Below are 18,941 nucleotides of genomic sequence, written 5' to 3'. Positions count from 1 at the left end.
CAGACCTGCCTCTGCTGAAAGCTAGAGAAACCAAGCACCGCCTCATTTATTGCACCGGGAAGAGTGAAGGAGCTGACAAAATATTCCTTTAACTTGTTTGAAGCTGCATTCATTTCTCCAGAAGGGGGAGAGTAGAGTAGTCGAATGCTGGGAGGAATGTGCCTAATTCAGGACTGTCCTTTTTCCCTGACTCCACAGACACTGTGAGAAAAATCAAGACGTTTAGAAAGGGGCTGTCAGATCTACTCACATGTTTTGCAAAGTCCAGGATTATCTGGCTGTTGAGTGAGTCTTTGTAAAGTGTGACCCAGTAATTCTGTTTTTAAGAGTTCACTCTTAGTTCTGATACTATTTTGGTTACTGAGAAAATATTATAAATGCAAGCCATGAGTAGACAGTGACTGCAGGAAGAGCACATATGTGTGGTAGGCCTGATGCTCCTATCTGATGATGAGATTTGAATTTGGCTCACAGATATTATGTTGTCGCAAAAAAAATGGAGGGCAGAATGCATTTAAAGTATTTTTGTTAACACTGAATTTTTAGTGTTTTATCCTCCGATATATAAATTTTTACTTCTTTTTTTGTTTGTTTGTTTTTTTTCTTAAACCAGGCTATTTCCTCCATCACAGTTAAATCTATTTTCTTTTGACAAACCCTGATTTGTTGCTCCTGTTTCTGTAAGGATCAGATGGGTAATGGAAGCTGTACAGCAACTTTATGTATGCTACTTGAGATAGTAAAATGCAGGCCTACAATAGGCCTTTTTTCAGCAGCTGTAAAGCTGTTGTATGAATACAGTGAATCCATTCAGTGTCCCCCACGCTCGCTGGGAGCACCCTGGAGAAGAGAGTTGTACTAGTGAAATGACTATCCAGCAAAACAGTTTCAGAGGGACAGGCTGACGACTCCTTATTTTGGTTTGCAGGGTCTTTTTCTGGGTATGTGAAGTTTCAGCCTGAGTTAAAAGATCTACAACTTTCTATAACTTTCTCCTTGTTTCCATATTACCCACAAAATCAGCATGGGTGTTGTGTTCCTTGCATGAGTCCTCTGAGATAGGGGAATACTCTTATTTTTGCTGTAGAGGCAGGCAAAAATTTGGGTTAAGTGACAGAGTGCATTAGGAGCCAGACTGTCATGCTGTAGTGGTACTATAGAAGCTCAAGTGTCATTCAGAGCTATTTCAGCCTTTCAGGAAGTGTCACATAGCATTTGCCCATGGGTCATGCAGAAAAGCCTGGAGGTTAGCTGGGAATCTGTCCATCAAACAGCTTTATTTGACTCTTTAAATGGAGCATTATAAATATAAGTATGTAAAGTGAGAACAGGAGGATTTTATGCTGATTTTGATCTTTGGACACCTTGTATTTGAGTTATGGTAAAAAATGAGAGGCAGAACTTAGTTGATTCGCCAGGGTGACGCTCCTTAAGATAAACCCTTTAACACTTTTTCTTAAATTAATAATGGTTTCTAGGTGGCATGAGTCATGGACAGACTGTCCTCATTTCACTTTGAACTTGCAGCCTTCTCTGGTTTTTATGTCACAGATTTAGAGGGCTTTGGCCATTTCCTGCAAGAGGTAGGCTTGGCTGTTGCAGCCTTGACTGGTGTTGAGTGAGAGCAGGCTCCTTGAAGACAGAGGCAGCACCACGTCAGCATGCATAAACACGGTGGAGTGGGGGCCCAGGCTAATTTAAGCAGAGTATTTTGTACCATAAGCAGCTTTGGGGAGTGGTGACACAGGCACAGCCTTTGTACAGGTGTCATGGTCCTCCTTCTTTGTGTGTTGTGGTCTGCTTCAAGTTTTGGGCTGTTTTCCTCCAGGGTGTGTGTGGGAATACACTGTGGTGTAGAAAGCTGTACTTGTGAATTTTGACCACTTTTGGAAAAGTTGTATTTTTTGAGGTATATACAGCCTTCTGTGGCTGTATTGTCTTCATTTCTTCATTAAAAGTGAGGGGGAAACTATTCAGACCTGTCTGTTCTAGCCAAGGAAGAAAATCAAAGTGTTCTGGTTTACAGGCACACAAGGTCAAATCCTCTCTCGTTGTCATGTTGTGTAAATTTGTTGGCTTCAGTGGGGTAACCACAGGTGTAACCCTGGGAACAGTTTCTTTCAGGCTTTTTGCAGAGCAAAAATGAATGTAGCTGTTGGTCCTAAAAATTATTCGTACAGAAATAACTGGGATACTTGTAATCCAGAGAGGCCATGCAAATGCAAGACCACACTCTCAGAGGGAACATGAACTCTGCACTGGCTGGCAGTGTTTTCCTGCTGACAGAGCCTGGTTTGGAGTCTTACGTACTCAGCTGGCTCCTGGCCAAGCCTTGCTGCAGGTATGGGAGAGGGAGGAGGGTGAAACAGGGGGCGGTGAGAAACTGTTCTGGTAGCAGCGCTCGCTGAAAATTCAAAACCCTTCAGACCTTTTTTGGTGATGGTGGAGAATGTCAAAATTGATTGTATTAGGGACCTGCCAGTTACTCTTAACTCATTTGCTTTGTCGCTCCTCCTCCCTTCCTTCCTCTCTCGACAGCTGGGCTGGGTTTTGTATTGCTAATGCTGCATTGCTTCTCCAGCTCGGCTACTACTTCCCCCACGCTGCTACTACAGAAATACTACAGGAACTCAGTGAAGACTGAGGGACAGGGCCGTGTATGTTTTATGAGTGATAGTAACAGAGATAGCAATAATAAAACTCAGTAGCAGTTTAATACTTTACGTAATGATTTTTATTCTGGTTTGTGTTCTGGGTTTTCTTCCATTTTCACTGTCATAAATGTGTGGAGTCTGGTATATCCTGGATTGTGCTTCAAATGAATACTGTGTAGTACGCTGTTTTATGGATTTTTAAATTCTGTGGTTTTGAGTGGTCTAAAACAGTGTTTTATTTTTTTTGTTCAGTTGGGTCTTTTTTTTTTTTTTTTTTTTTTTTTTTTTTTTTTTTTTTTTTAAGTTCAGCCCACAGAAGAGCTGCTGCTAGAGGAAGTTACCACACTTGATTTAGATAATGAAATATACATTCAAAAAAGGTCAGGGATTTCCCCTGCCACCCACCAATTGCTCGAAAAGACATTTTCATTCTGAGTGCTTCTTTTTTTGTTTTTGTTTAAGATCCTGGAGCACAGCAGAAGAGTTTTCATGCAAAATACCAGGAAAAAAAGTCTGCAACATCTCCTGTGAGAGGGGGGAAAAAGGAGATTAACAATTGCATCTTGAAACATTCATGATTTTAGGTAAGTGATTGTAGGGTCTTGTCATAAGTTACATTTAGTTTGTAATTAAATTAATCATTATTTACCTCAGAGTGTAATGATATTGTTGAAGACAATAAAAACAGGCAGGAGAGGGAAGGAGAGAACTGTAACGGCAAACACAGAAACAGCAGTAAAAATACATAATGCACTTGTCTTTTTGAAAATGGGCCCCAAGAGTTCCAATCCCACAAACAGACAATCATTCTGACATTTATAAGAGTTAAACCCTGTTTAAATCAATGAGGCTATTCTCCCCAAAATTAGGCATGAGCCTAAATATTTCCTTGTTTGGAATGCATATCATATGGAAGCTATTGAAGGAAGCTATTGAAGATCATACAACACAAGCCAGAAAAATGCATATACAAATCTCTTACTGTCGGTGATAATGTCATGAGTAATCTGATTTTACAACATTCTTAAGTGATATTTTTATATTAAATACATAGTTCTCATTTTTATGTTTAAACACCCCATTGAAATACCAAACTTCTTAGCAGAGCCTGTGAATTCTATACCAGCTTTAATAAGTCTGCCTTAATTGCTTCATCAGTGTATTTTTGAACAAATGGAGTTAAATGTATAAAGAAAATAACCAGAGTTGCACTTGGATATCTGAATAGCAGCTGAAGTAAGAGTTCCCTGCCTGAGGCTGAATTGTGTTGTCCAGAGTTAATTTTTAAAATAAAGACAATGACAAGGCACAAGGAGAAACTCACCTTTTCCCTCTAGTCTTCTTTTTTTGCTGTTCTTGTTTTAATTTCTCATTAGAAAAGAATCATAGCTGAATCTAGTGAGGAGAAAATGCTACAGTTGTAAAACTTTTCACCAATGAAAATGTTGCATAAATGAAACACCAGCATCTTTCTTAAATAAAAACTTTAAGTTATTTACTCTGTTCTGCCCCAAAATTGTGCTGAAAGAGACAAAACTGCTGTAAGGAATCTGCAGAATCAAGACACGTGTAACCTGGAGGAAGCAGGGTATACATTCCCACAAATGTGCGGAGAATTGAAACCTTTTGGCAAGTGGCATTTGCAGACATATGTTGCTTACCAGATTTCAGAAGAGAGGAGAGCATAGCCGAACCCTGGTGATTGCTCTGTATTTGCTTTGTAGGAACAAAGCTATTAAGTTTCTTTTGAAATCAACAGGCCCACTGCAGGGAGCTAAATATTTCCTTTCTGGTCAGTGGACAGGAGCCATTGCTTTGGAAATTGTAGTGGTCCAGTATTTGTATTTGTAATGATTTTTCTGAAAAGGTCAAAAGTTTTTTAAATCAATGTAGCCTACTCCTTTTTATACACAGGTCTTGGACTAGAGACTGTGAGCCCAAACAGGAATACAGGACTCTCTCAGCAGGAGTCTGAGGCAATTTTTGTTGTTGTGAAATAAGGTATTAATGCAAACCCGTTTGAAGGCTGAGATGGGGAAATGCCTTGCTCTCTGGGGCAAGCCCTGTTTCAGGTGTAGGTGACAGTCTTGGTGAAACCAGAGAGAGAGAAGTGCTCTGTCGGGTGATCACCCTCAGCCCACCTTTGCTTTCTGTCTGTCCCACTTTCTTGGAGGCGAGCATTCCTTCTTCGTTCTGTGGAGCATCAATCAACGTGCTTAATTGCTACCTTCTTTTCATTGATGTCAGGCCAGGATAATGTGCATTATTTTCTTTTCACAATTGCATTCTTGTTGCTCTCTGAGGAAGCACACATTGAAGTTCAGGAAAAGGTATTTTGTAGCATCTGTGTGGCCTTTATAATAACCTTATCAGCTCTATGTTACACTCAGAAAATCGTTGAGGTTGTTTTTAGCTTTCTTTGTATTGGAGAGTGCAGGAACTCATTGTCAGATTATTGAAGGGAACCTCTTTGGTGCCAAAAGATCCATTTTAGGATTTATTAAATTTCACTGCTATCCTTCCCCTTTTTAATTTTTTTCAGCATGTGAAGAAATAATGCCCCTATTTGTGTTCCTGGAGAAGGTCCTGTGGTATATGCCAGGGAGTTATGTGGGTGCTGAGCTGAGCAGGCAGAGAGACTGACTCTCTCCTGCTTTGTATTTTTCACTGGGAGTGAACACAGGGGACTGAGTCTGCCCAGATTAAACACATGCCTTTTTTGTTTTGCTCCTCGTTCAGCTGTCAGCATGCCATGTTCAGATGGCAGTGATCAGTCACAAATTGTCCCCTGACCATGCTCCTCAGCTCTCCTGAACCATTAGTTTAGTGGAGCTCTTCAACAAAGATGGCACTGGTTCGATTTCCCCACACCCTACCCTGGCAAATGGAAGAAGACTTTTTGTTTGTTTGTTTGTTTGTATTTCCCACTCAAATCAGCTGCATTAGATCCCAAAGCAACTTGTTAAGTGGAAATGAGACTTTGATAATACGTATGCTTGCTAGAGACTTAAGAGTGGTTTTTCCAGCCCCTGTATATGGATCTTTTCAATGGGGCGCCACTATCGTGAATCAGAAGGAAAGTGCACAGGCTACCAGGCGCATAATGGAATTATTCTTTTGTTTCAGTATGTGTGTGTGAGCCTTTGTAAAGAGGAGGTGGTGGGGACAGAGAAGGGAAACCTTCACTGTAGGGAGGCAAGAGAGTGCAGTGGCACAGTGCAGGGCAGCACTGTGCTGAGACCTGGCTGTGCCAGTGCCACCATGCCTGTTCTGCTCAGCTCTGGTGGGCACTGCCAGGGACTCACACTGTCACACTGCATGTCCCAGGAAAGTGGGTGAAGCTTGCACAGCCATTCACTATGCTGCCTGTAAGCCACATCAGGCAAAATATTCGAAAGCTGTAATGTCTCCAGTGCTTTCCCTAAACTTTCAAAAGAGTGATATAAAAATGAACTGTGCCAATACTGTCCTTACTCACTGTGAGGCTATTTATTATAAAGGATGTATGGTATAAGTAATTTCAGTATGGAGTACATAAGAGCTTGAACCAAAGCCTTGGATCCAAGCCCACCAACAGCTTTGCAAAAGGCAGGATCCATATCTGAAGTCAGTGGTTCACACAGTTTCTAGCAGAGAGTGGTTTTAAATTACTTTATGAAATGGGAGTAGCCAGAAATTTTAAACTGAGGCTTTTAAACAAGTTTTTGACTTTTTCTCACCCACCATTTTCCTCTGCCTTAGAAGGTTATTGCAAAAGCACAGTAGCTATTTTCTCCTAGCCACTGTGGCCAGGACACACCAACTCAGGGAAAGGAGAAAGGCCTCTGTGGTAGTGACTCTTACAGAGCCATATGTTTTTGGTTTTTTATCTGAGTATTTTTTTCTTCTAAGGAGTTAGACCACTCTTCTGAATTGAGGTCTTTGAAATCACAGTGGAGGCTTTGGAGATAGGACCTTGAAATTTCAAAGGCGTCAAGAAATGGTTTATCACCTTGGCATGGAGCAAATCAGGCCACAGTGGATGGACTCCCACCTTCTGAAAAGTCCTCTCTTGAGATAACAAAGATGAATTACTTACATGAAAAATTTCAGCATTGTAGACAAGAAATCCATGAGGCCTAAATTTTTCTTTTCTTGCTAGATATGTGGTTCTGTTTTAATTCTCTCAATTTTCTTTTGCCCTTGGACACAACATTTTAGGGCTCTCTAGCTGTGCATGCACTAGAGAGGCATCTGGTTATGTGTTACTTTACACATCTGTTACATACGTCAGAGAGTCAAATCCAGCACCCAGAGACTTAATGCATATTTGCAGTACTCCCTGTGGGACTTTGAATCTTTAATCCAGTGAGTTGCTTATGAGGATACAAAAATGCAGTATTTCAATCTAGTGCATATATTACTGCAGTTTATTGCATATATATTGTACATACATACACTACAGTCTCCTTTGTATTTGGCAGAGAAAATCTAGTGTGGGAAAGATGGGAAGTGCAGGTGAACTGGGAAGTATTTAGGTATGGCAGTTAATTTGCTCTCTCCTGAAAACATCATTTCTCTCTCTGGCTGCATGAGAAATGGTTTTTGTCATGATTCAAATATCTCCAAGAGGTGCCCCAACAGTGTTTGTTTATTTCAAACTTAACTTCAGGCTCGTTGGACTGTGGGGAAAGGCCAAATACCTGAGGCAGCATTGGTAGCTGAGGCAAAGCTTAGGCTTTGCAGGTTTTTTTGGAGAATCTGTCCTATTTGCATAGAAAGGAAGCATGAATGTCGTGGCTTGACCCCAGATGACAACCAAGCGCTATGCAGCCACTCACTCCCTGTACCCCCACAGTGGGATGGGTAAGAGAATTGGGCAAAAAGTAGGTAAAAACCATAAGGTGAGATAGCAACAGTTTAATAATTATATAACAACAGCAACAATAATAATAATAGTAGTGGTAATTATAATAATGATGATAATGTAATGAAAAGGCAGGCAACCAGGAGAGAAAAAGAACTAAAACCTGAGAAAGACAAGTGATACACAACACACTTGCTCACCACCCCCTGACTGATACCCAGCCTGTCGCCGAGCAGCCTTCAGCCTCTCCTGGGCAACTCCCCCAGTTAAGCAGGATGCTCTATTGTATGGAATATCCCTTGACTACTGAGCAACTAAAACATGAGTATGTTATTAACATTATTCTCATGCTAAATCCAAAATTCACAAAACTTACAAGCCACTAGGAAGAAGATGAACTCTATCTCAGCTGAAACCAGGGTAGTGCATTAGTTCAGGCTTCCGCTTTGCTTTTCCTCTGATTGCTTGTTCTGCCAGTGCATTAAGTTTGCAGAAAACATATGGCTTCTTAGATGGTTATCTTTTATGATCCATGTAGAGCCCAAATGTAGTAAGTGTTACTCCTACAAATGCTGACTTAGGCCTATTCTTTCATGTGCAGTGCATGCCAGTGAGCAGATAGCCTTACCTGTTGCTTTTTGGGGTTTTCTCTTTGCTGTGGTGGGACTGCCCTCTGTGCTGGCCATCCTTGGGTACAGCAGTCGACATGAGCGTTGCTGATAAACTTGTGTGCGTGTTGTCTCTGCTTTTGCTGATCTGTAGTGGAACAACTGCTTGCTGTCTGTGTAGGTGAATGGTAACCATCATGATGGCAGTGTATGCCAATCCCTGCTTTGGGAGCCCCTGGCTAGGCCACTGTTAAAACCTGTTGGCTGGTGTTAGAGAGGGCCAGGTAACATGGGCATTAGTGCAGGGGAGCTGGGATGGGGGAGATTTTATGACAATGTGAAAATGCAGATTTGACAGAAGGCACACTACAGCAAGAGGGAGAGTACAGAGTAAGCATCATGACTCCCTTCTGCTGGAAGGATCAGCAGCTGGAGCCCATGTGGGAGCGTTTTGCTGCCCAGCTGTGATCCTTGGTGCCCTGATGGAGCTGTGGGTGTGAGGAGAAGTGTCCCAAGGGCTCACCAGCCCTGTGGCCCATTCCCCCTCTGCTTGGGGAGTCCTTTGACAGCCCTCTCCTCCCCTGGCTCTCTGCGACGTGGCTGCTGTGGGCAGGGCGCTGCAGCTGCTTGTTTGAAATGATAATATTTTACACTGTTACTGTGCAATACTGCAGTATTTTTTGTAATTGTGGGCTGCAGGCCAGTAATGTACAATAACATTTTGCTCTTCCTGTGCTGTTGCTACTGTAGGCATTTGTTCCAATTTGGGCTGCATTTGCAGTGCATAGTTGGGTTTTTTTGTTGGTTTTTTTTTGTTTGTTTCTAGACACTGCTTGTTATCAATTGTGGATATTTTTGGAGTATTCATTTCTACCCGTGTCTGTCCATACAAATCTATCTGAGAAAGCACTTCAGAGAGTAGCAGTCTCTGTTGAACAAGCAGTCGTTGTGGCTTTCACAGAATTACATTTTTTTAAAGTATGAGGCAAGAATGAGATGAAGATTGCTTTTAAAGTTTAAAAACAGTTAAGGTTTTAAAAAATATTTGAGACAGAAAGCAAAGCTTTTCTTTGACTGATGGTGGGCATGTTTAGCACTGAAGTCCCCATCTGTACCAAGCTGTAGGTGATCAAAACCTCTGGGATGGCAGAATCTGGGAGGCAGAACCTGTAATGATTCTCTGCAGTTTTAGTTTTAACTGTTAATTTTTTAAAAAATTATTTTCAGAGGAAAGTAATCATAACTTGGAAGAGGGTTAGTAGTGTTCATGCCAACGATTGTTTATTAATGTGGTCATGGTCTGGAGATGAAACTTCTGTGAAAGGGAGATTCAAGTCTTAGACATCAGATCTCAACTACTCAGCCTGCACGAAGTCTGTTTCTTTCTGGAACGTAGAGGTTCAGTCCAAAGGAAATGAAGAAGGTGCAACATAAAGGAGACAGTTAATTTGTTTTTGGGTAAATTTGAAATAAAATACAGTGTGCTATAGAAAAAGGATTGCACTTTTCTCACATGTAATTTTAGTGTCCTATTACTGTGCTGACTCACTAAATGACTTCAGTTTCAATCTACATTTGGTTTAAATTACTTCAGAGGCTTGCATTTGTATGCTGCTCTGTAAAGTAATTCTCATCTGTAATCCAGATTTTTTCCTTTTGTTCAGCATTTCAACTGAGTTGTCTCTTTTCATTTTCCAGGTCTCTGTTTTACTAACATTTGAAACCAATCTCTCTGTGAGCCTGCTTGGGCCATGCAATTGGCAAAAGTAATTTTTCAGCAACAGACAGAACAAGGAATGAATCATTGCTTTCTGCTTTTCCATTAAATTACCTAAACCACTACTCATAAATATTGCTTTATGTATAGTACAGCAGCATGATTATCTCACTGCATTGATGGAACAGTGCTGGAAGTGAATATAATTTTTCTTCTATTACATCTTTAATGAGCTTCAATTAAAAACAGTGTGTTGGCGTGCCAGAGTAGATGTGTTATTCTCAGAACTTTATTGAAGCTGTTTTGCCTGTTAGATTTGGTTGAGATCGTGTTGTTCTGAAAACTATGGTGGACATGATGTGATTCTGAAAACCTTAAGAATTAAAAAACAGAAGACTGGAAAAATCTGCTTTGCTAGGTGAAAGTTGACAGGACAGTAAAATCTGGCGACAAAAGATTCAGGTCTGTACTGAGTGGAAAAGCTTCGTTGAGGGTGAATTTTTTAACATATAGGTAAAAAAATAATCACAAAGCAGCAGGTGTTTTGCAAAGCTCCAGTTAAGTCCCTGATCACTTGACACCTGTGGCAGCAAGTCTGAGTCACAGATAGCAAAAAGCTGTGAAGCCTAATACTCTCAGTATTCAAAAACACACCTACGTAGGAGTTTAATTTCAAGTACCTCTTTTAGCTCTGGGTTCCCCCCCAACCCAACAAATTTTAAGAGTCATTCTTAGAATTTTGCAGATAAAAATTTTCCCAGCACTTGTGGATTTGTGAAGTATTGACATCACTTAGAGATCAGAAAATAGCTCTGTCAATTTTAGCTTGACGGCATTCCATTCTCTGCTCCAAAAACCTGATGAATTACAATAGATGAGTCAAAGTTTTCTTGGAATTTTCTTCCCTCCCCCCAGCCTTGCGCAATTCCACTGCCATTTTTAGTATTGAGGGCAGCTCTCCAAAGAATGTCTGTGTGCTTGAACTGTGATTTCTTGAAAGTCCCGGACAAAATAGAGTTGTGTCGGATCACAAAAATCATTCTATGTTTCTATGCATTTTTATAACATTACGTGAGCATTCCACAGCAACAGGCAGGAGATGTCTGATAGAGAGGTGTTGCATTTTCAGCAGCATGAGGATCTCACTATCATGCTGCTTCGTTATGTTGTGATGAGTTTTTGCTTAATTATTTCTATGTTTTATCAGCTGTTCTCAGGGAAGTTGCCTGACAAAACAAATTATCAGTGATTTGGGAGACTTGGACCAGCTTGAAGCACTTGTTGAACCACAGCATCCTTCTGTCTTTGCCTCAGTTTGAAAACCAAGGATTATGTATTTAATTTATTTTAGCAGGGTGCTGAGAGTAGAAATACTAAGGACAAAGAATTGTGGGGGTATTACTGTTACCTAAGTGATGTGGTATGTTTAAGATAAACAGTGTTGTCAGCTGTTCTTGGCAAAATCTCTGGGGTTACGATGAGTGAAATTTTAACTCCGAACGGGTTTGGTTTTTTTTAACTTGCGGAAGTGGCCTGTATCATGCATATTCTAATGTGTCAGAGTGAATGTGTGAAGTATGAAACTGCTGAAAAGAAATGTGAGGGGGAAGACAGGTTAAAGTGGTTGTAAATGGAAGATTTGTGTATTTTACTTCTGTACTAGATAAGTATTTTACTTAAAATTGGCCAGGAAAAAAAAAAAAAAAGAGACAAGAAAAAAATGCAAGTGTCCCCTTAAGAGCTGCTGTGTCAAATTTGAAGAATGATTTGAATTGAGTCATTAAAGTGTGAAATGGAGGGATTTTAGTTCTGCTTTAAATTATGCATCTCAAATTAACCTTAGCTGTGGAGTCTCTGCTGACGCCCCCGTAATGACACATTATTGGTACTAATGGCTTCTTTGTGACTTGAGATACAAACAGACATCCTAGACAGAAACATTTCGGCTTTGAACTAAATAAGTCATATGGCATGCATTTCTACCTCGGGTTTCAGTTGCAAAGCCCTGCTTGCCTGATGCTCATGAGCTCTTTGCAGTTTCCATGCACTGCTCCCCATCCTGGCAGGCAAGGGCAGCAGAATGAAGACCTGCTTCACAAGCTTTGAAGAGCAGGAGAGCAATAAATCTGGAGTGAATGTGAAGCCTGTCCAGACACTGAGTGCTGTAGGGAGCCAGAACAAAGACTGGGATGTGGGTAGTGGTCAGGGAGGGGGAACTTCCAGTAGATGACAATCTTGGGAGGAAAAGGCCCCAAGATTGTGAGAGAAATGGAGGAGAGATGCCAGGGCTTAAGAAGGAAGTTACTAAATAAGGGAGGGGTGAGATTATAACATAAAATAAGCAGTAGAGGTTAATCAACCCTTTTTGTGCCTTCTGACGTAAAAAGGGGCTGTATCTGTGCAGCTCTGTGCTCTTTCCTTTGAAGTTCATTATCATAATTTGAAAAATTCCACCTCTTCACAGAATCACTTGCAGGCTTTGCAGCTTTCTTTGTGCTGTTGGTGTCTCTCCTGGGACAAGGATGGTAGTTACTACTTCAGTGTAGCTACGGGGTGGGCAGAGTGAGCATGGCTGTGAATGAGTGAGAATGGCATTGCATGGGGTGCTGGGTACAGAAGATGCACAGAATTTTACAGGTTGATGAAAAAGGATGAGGGACTTGGCCAGGTAGGCCCAGAATTTAGACCCTGACATTTCTTCCCAAAGATACTTACTTAGCTCATTGTTTCATCCTAGTTTTCTCGGTGGAATTTTAATATACACGATTGCCTCCCCTTCCTGCAGTTCTGGGAATTTATTTATTGGCTCTGGAAGGAGTGATAGAGGGGTTGTGTTGTGTGGTGTGTTACAAGGCTGTGTGACATTATGTGACTTTCTCTATGGATCTGCTCTCAGCAGAGAGTGCTGTGGAGTAAGTAATCCTGTGGTATTCTGGATGCAAAGCAGGACAGCATTTGAGTATATAGTATCAAATACTAAAAAAGGTATTCAGAGGCCTTCTTTGTATTTCTGAAAAGAACCACATTCCTGAATTGGGACCCAAAAATTTAAAAAATTTTTAAAAAGTAGGTGTGCAATACATCACTTTTACTAATGCATTAGAGATATTTATATGAATAATTAAAACACCATTTAGAATTGCCACAGTAATAAAGCAAAATATGTTTTGTCATTTTTCTGCTCCTTTTTGTTGATTGATTAATTTATTGATTTCTTCCATAAATATAGAGTAGATATCCTAAACATTACTGTAAATTAGCAGGACCGTGCTTTTTAATAATCTGTTAAAAGCATTAATGGAATGAAAAGAAGTCAGAATTTGATAATGAAGATCTGAAAAACAGAGACCTAGAACACATATCTAGTGTTTTGCATCAAATAGATTTGTAATATATTAGAACCTTTGTTTGTCCTACCTGTCAATTTAAAAAAAGAAGTATTTTATATTAATTATGAATAGCCTAATAAAGAAAAAAAGGGAAAAATGAGGCAACAAGCTACCTCAGATTTTCCATTATATTTATAGTTAACTTTAGGCTGGTTGGAGTCAGTGGGAACATGTGTGGGATGGAGGATAGAACTTCAAGGTTAAAGAGACCACAGTCCTAAAACCATGTGTGAAGAAAGTAGTAAACTTCTGAAACTCAGATCTGGAAAACAGGTGTTATCCAAGATACCAAGAATTAGGAATTGTATTAAATTTCACACACATAGGCACATAAAATATTTGTTTATTTCTTAGCTCACGTTTCTTCTGGTTTATATCTTTGTATTTTCCTTATTATTTACATTTAGTTCATTAACCCGTTTTGTCATATTTTTTTCCTACCTTCAAAAAAACCTGCTTTATGAATGTGCTAGAATGTACACTTAACAAGAACCGTTAACAATTTTAAGTCAGTATTGTTCTGATCCCTTTTCAGGGCTGTGTTTCTGTTTTCCAGCTACAATGGACAATTTGTTGTAATACTTGGATTAGCATTGTACGTTTTGTTTGGTACTGTTGTTCTAGCCATACTTGGAATATATGTTCTCATAGGCATTTTTTGGGGACCATCAGAGGCTTGTGCTTCTGTCTCCCATCCACTGGTGATGACCAGACTTCACTGAGGAGAAAGAGGTGATCTGGCAATAGTCACAGTCTGTTAGTCTGGGTTTTAGCTCTGGTTGTAGGGAATGGTTTCTGCTCCAGACTTAATCTGAGGTGCCTTACTCTGTTGCCCTAATACAAAGTAAGTGATAGAAATTGCCTGTTGCACAAGGGGATATAGACTATCTCAATATGGAAAGTGCTGCATGAAATCATTCCATTTATTGGTGTATTGGCTGTCACAGTGACTGTGACTATAAATGAAGGATATTAAAGGGGGAAATATATATAGTCATTTTATATAGTCAGTTACCTGATTTCTTGGGATAGCCAGATTCCTCTTTATTTGTGTGTGGCTCTTTCAGCTATAGGGGAAAGAAAATACAGTAATTTCACGACTATAAGGCGCACCCTTTTGACTAAAATCTCCCCCCAAAACCGGAAGTGCGCCTTATAGTCCGGTGCGCCTTATCTGATCTACAAAGTTGCAACATTTGCCACCCCGGAAGTGAGAGCCCGTCGGCATCGGGGCCGCCCCCGCGCGGGGCGGACGCGCCGGCTTCGGGGCCGCCCCCGCGCGGGCCGTCCCGCCGGTATCGGGGCCTCCCCGCCGGCATCGGGGCCTCCCCGCCGGCATCGGGGCCGCCCCTGCGCGGGGCGGACGCGCCGGCTTCGGGGCCGCCCCCGCGCGGGCCGTCCCGCCGGCATCGGGGCCGCCCCCGCGCGGGGCGGACCCGCTGGTATCGGGGCCGCCCCCGCCGGCATCGGGGCCGCCCCCGCGCGGGGCGGACCCGCCGGTATCGGGGCCTCCCCGCCGGCTTCGGGGCCGCCCCCTCGCAGGGCCGTCCCGCCGGCATCGGGGCCGCCCCCGCGCGGGGCGGACCCGCCGGCTTCGGGGCCGCCCCCGCGCGGGGCGGACCCGCCGGTATCGGGGCCGCCCCGCCGGCTTCGGGGCCGCCCCCGCGCGGGGCGGACCCGCTGGTATCGGGGCCTCCCCGCCGGCTTCGGGGCCGCCCCCGCGCGGGGCGGACGCGCCGGCTTCGGGGCCACCCCCGCGCGGGGCCGGCCCGCCGACATTGGGACGGCTCCCTTGCGGGGGGTGTTAAAGCCGCAGGAATCGGATCGGCTGCTGCGCGGGGGGGGCGAAAGCCGCAGGGATCGGATCGGCTGCTGCGTGGGGGGGGCGAAAGCCGCAGGGATCGGATCGGCTGCTGCGCGGGCGGGGCGAAAGCCCCCGGAAACACGGCGGCCGCCGCGCGGGGTGGGCGAAAGCCCCCGGAATCACGGCGGCCGCCGCGCGGGGTGGGCGAAAGCCCCCGGAAACACGGCGGCCGCCGCGCGGGGGGGGCGAAAGCCCCCGGAATCACGGCGGTCGCCGCGCGGGCGGGGCGAAAGCCCCCAGAATCACGGCGGCCGCTGCGCGGGGGGGGCGAAAGCCCCCGGAAACACGGCGGCCGCCGCGCGGGGGGGGCGAAAGCCCCTGGAATCACGGCGGTCGCCGCGCGGGGGGCGAAAGCCCCCGGAATCACGGCGGCCGCCGCGCGGGGGGGGCGAAAACCCCCAGAAGCACGGCGGCCGCCATGCGGAGAGGGGGAAAACCGCCAGAATCGGAGCGGCTGCCACGCGGGGAGGGGGCAAGCAGCTGGAATCGGGGCAGCGGCGGCACGGGGCAAGCCTGCCGGCATTGGGTCACCCGGAGCGCCAGGGAACTCCCGGAACAGCGGGGCCCTGGGGATGCTGCACGGAGCGGCGGTGGGCATAGCCCGGCCCTGCCGGGTACAGGCAGGCCCGGGAGCCAATGGCTGCCGGATTGAGGCGGGGCCTCGACCAGCAAGCGTGCGGGAGGAGCTGGGGGCGGAGCCTCGCTGCAAAAAAAAACCCGGTGCGCCTTATAGACCGGTGCGCCTTATCTGATCTACAAAGTTGCAAAATGTGCCGGCTCCCGGGGGGTGCGCCTTATAGTCCGGTGCGCCTTATGGTCGTGAAATTACTGTACTTAAAGGATCAGCAAATGTGTCTGTGAAGCCAGGAACAATTGTCTGCAACCTCAAGAAGATATCTAAGAGCATATAACTGCTTTTTACTCATGTTCCAAAAGCAGCTTAGTTCCGGAATAACAGTGCTCTTTTGGGCTATATTTCAAGATGGTGTGATTATTCTCAGACAGGAATTATAAGGATCGATAGCAAACCCACCACATCTTTTCTTTTCATGACAGATTCACTGATTGCCACCAGTGCAGTAATAATGCACTGGTCCGCATAAACACCACAAGCAGTAATAATGGATTTTTGCCTCCATCTTACCATATGTTTAAGGTTACACAATTTGTTTTGATGGGTTTGCCCCCACAGGTCATAAGGAAGGAGAATTGTTTGATCTGTTCACATTCCCTTCTCTTTTGCTTTTATGCTTCCTCCTTGAGTTGAGGCTGGGCTGTTTGGTATCTCTCTAGGGACGGAGCAGGACAGAGAGAGCATGCCTAGCCAAAAAGATTAGAGAAAGGTAATTTTGAGGTACCAGTGGTTTTACAAGATGTGGATTTTCTTTGCATAGCCTACTTAGGAAGTATTAAAGAGTTAATATTTTCCATGGAGCCCTTCTGCATTGAGGTTTTGGTGGAGCTGAGTGCAGGGTTGCTTTTCCTTAGTGGAGGGCCCTGTGCTTACGCTGTATTTTGGCAGCTTGACATGGCAGTGGCTAGGTAACCTGTGTGTATGAATTTCGCGTTTTATTTTTTTTGGTTTTTATGTGCCATCCTCAATTTACTGAAGCTCTGTGACTTTTTAACCTGCTGTCTGGAGGCTGTTGTTTTACAAGCTCATTAAGGTGGCGACGATAGCGATGGCAGCGATCCTGCCCCCCTCATGGGTGCTCATTAGATGGCTTCCTTGTGCTGACATAAGCGTTGTGTAGTCATGCTCTGAGCTGGGTCTGGGAAAGGATCCAAGTTAAAAATAATCCCTTAAAAAAAAAAAAAAGAGTAAGTTTTCAGCAGGATCTGTTCCTGGATCTAGCTCGCCATCATTCTCACACTGGCCTGGAAACCTTAAGAGTTTGTATAGGCACAGAGGGAGGTGAGGAGGAGCAGCTGGGGCAAGGTGGTCAGGGGTGTACTGCTGGCAGCAGGGATGCTACCTGCTTGCATGATGTCAGCCTGAGGAAATGGGGCTCTTGTGAGTGTGCTGCCTGTCTTTCCTTAAGTGCATCGACCCAGTAACTTTCAAAGTTGTGAGGCAGTTTTGGCCAAATCTGCCTGAAAAGCAGTGTGAAGGGGTGAAGGTCCCCTGAGCTCAGCAGTGTGCAGACCCAAACCAGCTCTCCCCAGTGATCAAAAGTTGTCATCTGGGGCTCAGCTGCTGACCTCGTCAGGCCTCCTCTTGTGGCACAGTCCCACTGTCCCAGTTTGGGTTGAATTGTGCCCATTTTGCTGCTGAATAGCTGATGGGAGAAGAGCACAAAGTGCTCTCTGTGAGTGACTGTTCATTTCAAGGGGCAGGGACAGTTCATCTCCTGGATCCTGACTGCACAGGGAGCTGCATTTCCAGATGTGGGGTGGTTCTAAAATTAGTTTTCTATGCTAGTTTTTTTTTTTTTTTTTAACTCTGCCTAGGTATCAAAATTTCCGGAAGCTGGGATAGTTCGGAGGCAAGACTCCCTTCAGGTTTTTTGGTGTGGCCAAATGTTAAACCCTTAGGTCAAACAAGTCTTTCTAGCTGCAGCTCTCCACAGCATTCCTTGACTATCTGGCAGAATCTTTGTGCCCCTCTTGGTCCAGGTTCAGTCCCCATAAGGCTCTGCTTCTCTCTGGTGGATGTGCCTGCCCAGCCTGCCCTGCTGCACAGGCAGCCCTGCTCTGCACTATTGCTGAGGAGCTGAGATGAAGACACACATTGTGGTTTCCTGCTGTTTTGCTTTGTAACCAGTCCACTGGTAAATATAGCTTGTGTGTGGTTATAAATTCATTCTCTCATTATGGGTGGTTGTTGTGCAATAATTATGTAGAAATTACAACCGAGAATTGTTGTGGATTTTTTGTTTTGCTTTGTTTATTTATTTATTTTTGCACTTGATATGCACTGCAGTGAGAAGAGCAGGCTTTGGTTTCTGCCCTAACAAAGACAAGGCCACAGGCAGGTGTCAGCCTTTGGCATGGACACAGGCACCATCCAGCAGGCTGCTGACTTTTGTGTGTCTCTCTTTGTGTGGCGAGACGAGCACTGCAAGGAAAATTGGGACCTGTGCTATTTGGACGCTTTTTTATTTTTTCTTGCTTTACTCTGTGGGTAGACAGGCTGTGCTTCCCTGCAGGTTTGGTACGGTACATGTGTTTATTCTGAAATGAACCCATCCTGTCTCTTTGGAGGCACATTTCCTGAAGCCCTAGCATCTCTAGCAGCTTCCAGCCCTGCTCTCTGTGGGCAGTCTCCTGGGTCCTGCTGCCAGGCTGAGGCCATGGGGCTTGGGGTCTCTGCCCCCCGAGAAGTGCTCAGGTTCTGCTGCCAGAGGTCTTGCCTTTATATGCGGGCACCCTCCTGAGATCCATCCTTCTGATCACATGTGGAATTAAAATGTGTGGGGGGTTCTGTTGATTTTTTTTTTCCTCCCGTTCCTTTATTTAAAATTCCAGTCAAGCAGATCCAGAACAGTGCTTGTCCCTGCTGCGTTCTCATTTTCCTCTCATCCCTCCTTTAATTTTACATTATTCCCTGCACTGTGTTTGCAGGCCATATGTGTCCTTTGAACTCTGAAGAAGCTGTGCCAAAAGGAAGCCTTCTTCTCCTCCCCTCCTCCCATCGTGGAGCCGCTCTTAGATAATTGCAATTAGTAGACAATGCGGAGCGAACCCAAACGTGAAGTTCATGGGTGAGTGTCTGCAAATTCCCTGAGAGCTTCAGAAACGCTTGCGCTCGGTCTCTGCTTTTGCCCTTTAACCCTGCAGCAGCTCCAGGAGTCCGAAGCAGCTCTGGGAGGTGTTTGTAACCCGCATTTTCCCAGCGGCGTTCCTGGCGGGGCACAGGCGCT

General features: G+C 44.4%; 1 protein-coding gene across 6 annotated transcripts in view; it reads left to right on the top strand.

Moving 5' to 3' along the window:
• The first annotated feature begins 3,130 nt into the window (after positions 1-3,130).
• Positions 3,131-18,941, top strand: part of ATXN1 (ataxin 1) — a 160,404-nt gene continuing 144,593 nt past the window's right edge. For 4 of the 6 annotated variants that reach the window (XM_033070996.2, XM_033071018.2, XM_033071035.2 and 1 more), the window contains exon 1: positions 3,131-3,238. The gene's annotated coding sequence lies outside the window, so the exon portion shown is untranslated. Of the gene's footprint in view, positions 3,239-18,642; positions 18,783-18,941 lie in introns of all 6 variants that reach the window. The other 2 variants (XM_033071011.2, XM_033071003.2) reach the window with 1 other exon arrangement.

Source organism: Catharus ustulatus, chromosome 1 (assembly GCF_009819885.2).
Source record: "Catharus ustulatus isolate bCatUst1 chromosome 1, bCatUst1.pri.v2, whole genome shotgun sequence".
Classification (NCBI taxonomy): domain Eukaryota; kingdom Metazoa; phylum Chordata; class Aves; order Passeriformes; family Turdidae; genus Catharus; species Catharus ustulatus.
The sequence above is the reverse complement of the archived record's forward strand: the minus strand, read 5'-3'. Positions and strand labels throughout refer to the sequence as shown.